Source organism: Patiria miniata, unplaced genomic scaffold, assembly GCF_015706575.1.
Source record: "Patiria miniata isolate m_02_andy unplaced genomic scaffold, ASM1570657v1 HiC_scaffold_19, whole genome shotgun sequence".
Taxonomy (NCBI): domain Eukaryota; kingdom Metazoa; phylum Echinodermata; class Asteroidea; order Valvatida; family Asterinidae; genus Patiria; species Patiria miniata.
The window spans coordinates 365,436-372,522 of NW_024037057.1; the positions used below are offsets into that span (position 1 = coordinate 365,436).

A 7,087-nucleotide genomic window follows, 5' to 3' on the forward strand; every position below is an offset into this window, starting at 1 on the left:
GTAGTTCCGGACTTTGCTTATTACATCATCAGAGATGTAGATGGATGACCCCTTGTACTGGGTTGCCCTTCAGTAGTTTGGCCGCATTCCTCAACACGTACTGCCGATCAGTGGACCGGAGAAGCCTGCAATGAATTGGCCTTGGCTTTTGACGGCCTCCGGTACCCGCGGTGGCTGGTCGGTGAGCCGGGGTGCGATGGGCGCGCTCAATCTCGATATCCTCACTACCTTCTAATTTCATATGTTGCGTCAGGAATTCAGAGACGAAGGCCTCGCAGGGTTGATCCCCTTCAGATCGTTCAGGTACTCCATGTATGATTATGTTGTTACGTCGGGAACGATTCTGTAGGTCTTCTATCTTATCCTCGAGTTGACATGAGTAGATGTGGTTACCATCGCATCGATTTTTGATGAGACTCGCCAGTTCGGCATTACGTTTGCTTGCATATTCAGCAGCAGATTGCAGCTCAAGAATGGTTTTGCTGTGGTCATCTACCTGCGATGTGATCTTATGGTAATTCACCTCGAGTGTTGTTAGTCTATATTCAATAGATTCTAAACTCTTGATGATCTTGTCTAGTTTGTGGTGAACATCTGCTGCGCCATGGCAGCCATCTTGGCAGCAATTGTGTGTAGCCTCTGCTGATGACGCAGGATCGGACACTGACGCAGTGTTTTTCCCCCTTTTCCTCTGGGTTTTTGCTGCAGGTTTCTCCTCCGTTTCATTCCCCATGATCTTGTTGATGTTATGACGAGGAATTTGAGAGCTAGCTAATTCAAAAAGCGGCGATTTTGGGATGAATTTAATTGAAATATCGGGAGAGTTACGAATCAATACTCACTCATGTCTTGGTGGCGCCCTCACTTGGTGGCGCCCTCACAAATACTGTCAACAGCCGTTGGCAGTATCCCACGTCGAAAGTGGCACTGGGCGGGGCGTTTATGGCGATTACCATGAGGTGAAGGACGTCATCAATGCCTCTTCAAAGAAGCTCCAGGAGAATTAAAGACTCCACCGGGAGAACATATTTCTTCACGAGCACATGGACAAACGGAAGGGACAACTCATTCTTTCCAAATGCAAGAAGCTGAGTTGCGCACACTGCTCATCGCGCCCATGCACCGCCAAGGATGAGGTGATGCAGCTTCTATGGGATTTCCCAACACCGGAGCCGTCACCTTCTCTACCTGGCCACTTCGTGACCTTCCGTGAAGCCCTTGAAAGACCCCGGGGGCTTCCTGATGACCACATGCCCTCCGTCCGTGACAGCCCTTTTGGCCGCTACGAGCAACCTGGCTGCCGGTTTATTTTCACGTCGGACGGAGAGATCATCGCCTAAACATCCACCCTAGTAATAAACGCAATAACCCCAAGTTATACATGTCCATTACTGCACTGCTGGCCGGCCACGCAAGCTTGCAAAATGGCGACATCATGTCAGCTTTCGTCGTGTCACTTTTGTCTTGTCCGTTTTGCCTGTGTCTCGTTGTAGTTTGTTTATCTGTTGTTATTGTTGTAAGGGTTGTTTCTCACAAGCCTCGGCTTACTCATATTTTCTCCTATACATAATCCAAACTTATAGTTGAACATTTGTTAATAGCGTATTTTTCCGTTTGTTACATTTTTGTGACATATTTATCGAATTTGTTATCTTGCTATGTACCAGATATCTTTGATTTATTGATGCATTTCTCAAAAGGAGTATGATATCAATGTTTCTTGAATTGAAATTGAGTACAAAATATTGTGGTTATCCCGGGACGTGGCGTCGGACAGCCAATTTTGCCAGCCCATGGGTCACTTCAGGTAAAGCAGCCATGCTACAAAAAGGATTTATCCCTCGGTTTAGGGCAATATAGGTTTTCCCGGCCAATTTCGCAAAAACAGCATTCGAATTTATCTTGATAGTGGGCAATTTGAAGCGAAGTAGCACCCTGCTGTCATTCGTATTAGATTTCAGGCATTCAAATTCGTTTGAAGACCTTACTTTTTCATTTTTAACACATCCTAACTTGAAGTTATGTCATTCACTTTAAGTGATCATTCAATTTAGCAGTCGGTTTGGTTTAGGGTTATTTGCTTCAGACTCTTGCTTTCGTTCTCATTTCCGCAATTCTATTAGCACTTTTGGCATTCAAAATAAGAGTAAACGAGAGTAGAAGATGCGAGTCTTTTCATTTCTTTCCTCCTTTCATTTTTTTTTCTGCTTCAGGTCGTTGTCCATTTTTGTGTTTCTGGCCCCTCCTCTTGGCAGGTTTTTCCGTCTGCCAGGTATACGTGGCTACAATTGACCTGTCAGTAGATCTGTTTATGGCAAGCTTGTCTGCAAGTTCAAGATAGTCTTGAGCATTGCCAGCAAAAGCTTCGATCAAACGACCAGGGTCTACATTTGAATTTTCATGTAACGCCCATTAGCCGGCATATTGATATTTCTAGCGCTTCAGTCTAACAGTTTGCATGGTGATCAGAGTAGTCGCAGAGTCTTGTTGGAGGTTTTTATATCTATATTTCCAAACATGGGCGTCCCCTGGATTTTTTCTAGAGGGGGGGCAAAACATATTCCCTCCCCCCCCCCCAAAAAAAAATGCCTGTATTTCCCAGCATATTCTCGATTTATCAGTTTTAGAGGGGGCACGGACATTTCCCCCAACCCATTAAATTTACAGCAATATGACCTCGCGCCTCTTTTTCTATTGTCTTTTTTCTCTTTTTGTCCCTTTTTTTTTGGGGGGGGGGGAAGAAAGCGGGGGGGGGGAGAAAGCGCCCCCCCCCCGCCCCCTCTGCGACGCCCATGTTTCCAAATTGGAACAAAAGCACGCCATCTTATTCTTGCAAACAACGGAACGACATGGACCTCTTTCGAATTACTTTGCTTAATGTCCACACATGATTGCGAATTCGAATGACCAAACTTACACAGCTGGAAGCTCCGGTGAATTTGGATGCTTGTTTGTGCAATTTTAATTTGAATGCCCTATCGTTGAAATTGCATGATTAAAATGTGAAATCGCACGCTTTTAATATGAAATTTATTGGTGTTTTTAGGTAATTGAATGTTGATCTTAACGTGCATTCAAATTCGTGCGAAAATGAGTGATTGGTCACCAATTTGGCCGCCAAATCTGCTAACTTGGCCGGGAAAACCTATATTAACCCTCCGACGCAGAAAGCCCATTTAGTAACACACTTACAGTAAGGGGTCCCCCGGGGACCCAAATATTTAGCGCCACGGTTTGAGGCTACACAACACTGTATCCACATGAACACAATCTTGCCATGTCTGTAGACTAAGGAGGTGTATTTGTATACATATTCTGTGGTCAAGCCGTGCACTGTCTACTCGCAAGTGACCTTGTTTGTGCACGTGTATATGGTGGGTCCCCGGGTGGGCAGAAATTGCGTCGGAGTTGTTTTGTGCGCGTGTATATCATTACGAATTTCTCCCATTTAAAATTCTCTCAAAATCCCACATCCTTTTCAAAGAGAAGATTAATGGGAACATGTCTCCTATGGGGATAAGTATCAGTCTAATCACTCAACGCCTCCTAAAACTTGCCAATTGTGATATGTCCACAGTCAACCTAGGTTGCCAACAGGTGGTCTGGGGGCATGGTATTGCCAAACTGACCATGCACTGACTCTGGGTCAGCTAAGTTCAAGCTATACACAGTAATAAGCACTCCTCTGAGAGTTTCCACACCAACTGGAGGGCAAATTATTATAATAAGTGGCCCACACTGTACACAATGTACTAGTATGCACAGATACAGATAGGATTTGTGCATAGGCCTACACAAATTGTTGGTAGTGTTTGATGCAGGTTTCCCTTCATTGTATACATGTACATACCGGTACACATAGTACTGAATCTAGATTCAGAATATGCACTCAAAAAAGTTGCTGAGAAAGTTTTAACTTCAGGGTTTTTTAACACAGTGAAATGAACGCTAAAAGTAAAAAAAATAGGCCTATTTTATACAAGTTCAATCATTTACCATGTAATACTGCAGAGTCATCATCAAAATTAAACACTTAGAAATTGGCCTAATCGTAGGCAGGTCCGGAGGGGAGGGGGTATCCTCCAAGGGGTAAACGTATGCCCCCTTGTTTTCTTTTCAAAATGTCTGTGTCCCAAAATTTTACAACCTTCAATGATCCATTTTGATGACATCAAGGTATATTTGACTCCATAAAAAACAACAAATAATGATGTACAACTGATTAAAGTGCTAAAACAACAACATTTATAAACAAATATTTTGTTCCCATTCAACTGAATGTTTAAAGAAGTTTTTTATTTGCAAAGAATAAACTGTTGGCGCACTTTACATAAAATCAAAGATGTGGCATATTTAATTATGCAAGTACTACATACACAAAGCAGTTTTGCTAACATGCACAACTGTACCGAAGAAGTGCTGTAAGGCAATACTATAAATCAAAACTTGCACAATAACTTACTTAAACTTAGGTATTAAAAATAGGGACCCAGGTCACTGATGATGGTTTAAAAAATGTAGCTTCACGTGTTGTTCAGTTTATTTTCAAAAAAAGCAAACCCTAACAACAGTTTGTGGAGGTCTAAAACAGTAGAGTAAAATAAAATAAAGCAACCCAAAACATGGAGAACCACAAAACGTATGCAAATAAAATGGACAATGATGAAGTGGAAACCAACTGTACAAAGATGCTCTTCTATTTGTTTTTCTTTATGGGAAATTTCGAAGAGTATGTTGTTTTAAATTTAATCGAACAAATAAACTTGCTTACATTTGTAATTTCTAAAACCACATAAGTCTAGTTGTGCATTTATTGGAGCTGGAGTTCATGTGCATTGAGCAATGTTAATATCCAAAATGAATTCTATGTTTTTACAAAAAAACAACTCAGCCAATTGTTCAAAATTGAATGTTGCAGCATGGAAAAGGATTATTAGTTGCATATAAAGAGTAAAGGAAGAGACACAAGAGAATAATTGAAAAGAATTATTGTAACATAATACATGTACACACAAGACACGCTTGAAATCTCTTAAATCACTTAGGCAATATGACGCTATGATGACTAAGTGTCTGAGCTACATGGGGAAAAGACAATCACCAGATTCTCTGTGTATAATGAAAACTAATTGTAAAGATACTCTAAAACAAAGTACATCAATTCAAGAAAAATAAGTTGATTCATAAAACTTCCAAGCCCAAGCAATATAAATCACTGACTTAAGAGTCTTGCATTTGTGAAATACTTCGCTAGAATGAGTACAATCAACGGTACGATTCATAAGGGCCTTTTTGGAAGAACAAGAAGTCTATATAACAAAAACAATTTACACTTGCACTACCCCAAGCAACAAAATCATGATTATTGCATTATAAATATCCTGCGAAATTTCAAACGGAAAATCTCTTTGGATAATTGCACTGTAAATGTATAAGCCACATGTAATTCCATGACAGCTAGCCCTGAAACTCAGAAAATAATACCATCTGTAGACTTTTGATTAATTGGTGTTATATACAAAAATACTTGGTTGGAACTGACCTATTTGATTTTTCTTTAAAGATGCATTCCGATCTCTGTCCTTTTGAAAAGATCAGGCTTTATGACGTATAATTCCAAATGTTAATTACAAAGAAACTATTCGTTGTTCAGAATTTTAAATTAAAGAGTTTTGTATAAATGAGCAACTGCAGAGTTGTAATCGTCCACCGTAGTTGTTTGCTTTTTCTGTTCGATGCTCAGCCACTTCTTTGCTTTCCACATTTCCAGATATATGTGTTCTTCAATATTAGAGAGCCCTGAATACTCTTTGCGAAATAACTTTGCTTGTTCAGGGAATGAAACCTTGTGAGTACTTAAATGATGTTTAAAAAAAAAAAATTACATTAAGATTGTAAGCCTTACAATCTTAATGTTGAAAAAAGTATTTTATTTTACGCAAATTTAAAACAGTCTTAGACTGTTTTGATTTACATGTACTTTTTTTTTTTTTTTTTAATGAGACTTATCATATACGTGTTTTCTTTATACAGAAATATTTGTCACGAAGTGTTGGTTGCTGATTAATTTTTCCTGAGTAGTTTGTTAGGTCCGGTATGTAATCGTTTACTTTCAATAATGCATCAAGGATTTTTTTTTCTGCAACCGAATATCTTACAATATCTGGAAATTTCTTGGAATTGATTTTTGCTTGCTCATTGACAAGGACATGGTACATTTTTGTTGACTGTCCCTTAGTGTTGCCTTAAAAAGACTGTATATGGTAACAATCATTCAATTAATCATCACCGTTACAGAGTCAACTTGCCATTAGTTTACTGTCTCTTGATTCATTACAAAAATTGGTCTGAGTAATCTTTACCTGGCAATGAAATGTTATCAAGGCTTACTGCAGCTCCGTCTTGCAGGAAAATAAGCCTTTTGAAGGGATCCACTGTTTGAATATTGCCATTCCTCAAATCATCCTGCCATCAACTGTTTCAACCAGATCGTCTTGCTGGCACTCTCTCAAAAACTGCAAGTGTTTCCTCTTAGCCTTACACTGTCTTCTTTTGGTGGAGGCTTGCCTGCAGCTTTCTGTAATGATGATAATTGACATCAGGATAACATTCACCTAAAAGCAAAATATTCAAACGTAAAGCTGTATGTTCACCGAAAGCAAAATTTCAAACGTAGGGGTGTATGTTTTTTTTGTATTTATTGGGGAATATTGGTGTACATGTATTCATGCACTGAGATGTTTGGTTAACCTTGTTCTGCCAGAAAAGTCTAGATGCAAACATAAAATGTCATATTATTGTTAACCTTGCTTCAAAATGGCAGTTTGTGATATTCATGTACATGATCATAATTGACCAATACGGGACAACCTTCCAATATTTTTCTATTAGGTTTATTGGGGTGTCATAGCCTTTATGTTGTTCTGATAAAGAAAATCCATGTAAGAATTCTGTATCACAATAAATTTCACAGGAAATATTTATCCATTATGCAAAATGTTGCTTAGGCCTACTAGTAAATAAATAAAATTATGCCATTTTACTGATCCTATCAAATTGGGTTTTTTCTTTTGGTACGGTACATATA

General features: G+C 39.3%; 1 pseudogene; it reads left to right on the forward strand.

Moving 5' to 3' along the window:
- The first annotated feature begins 797 nt into the window (after positions 1–797).
- LOC119725983 lies at positions 798–2,582 on the forward strand (annotated as a pseudogene).
- The last annotated feature ends 4,505 nt before the right edge of the window (positions 2,583–7,087 follow it).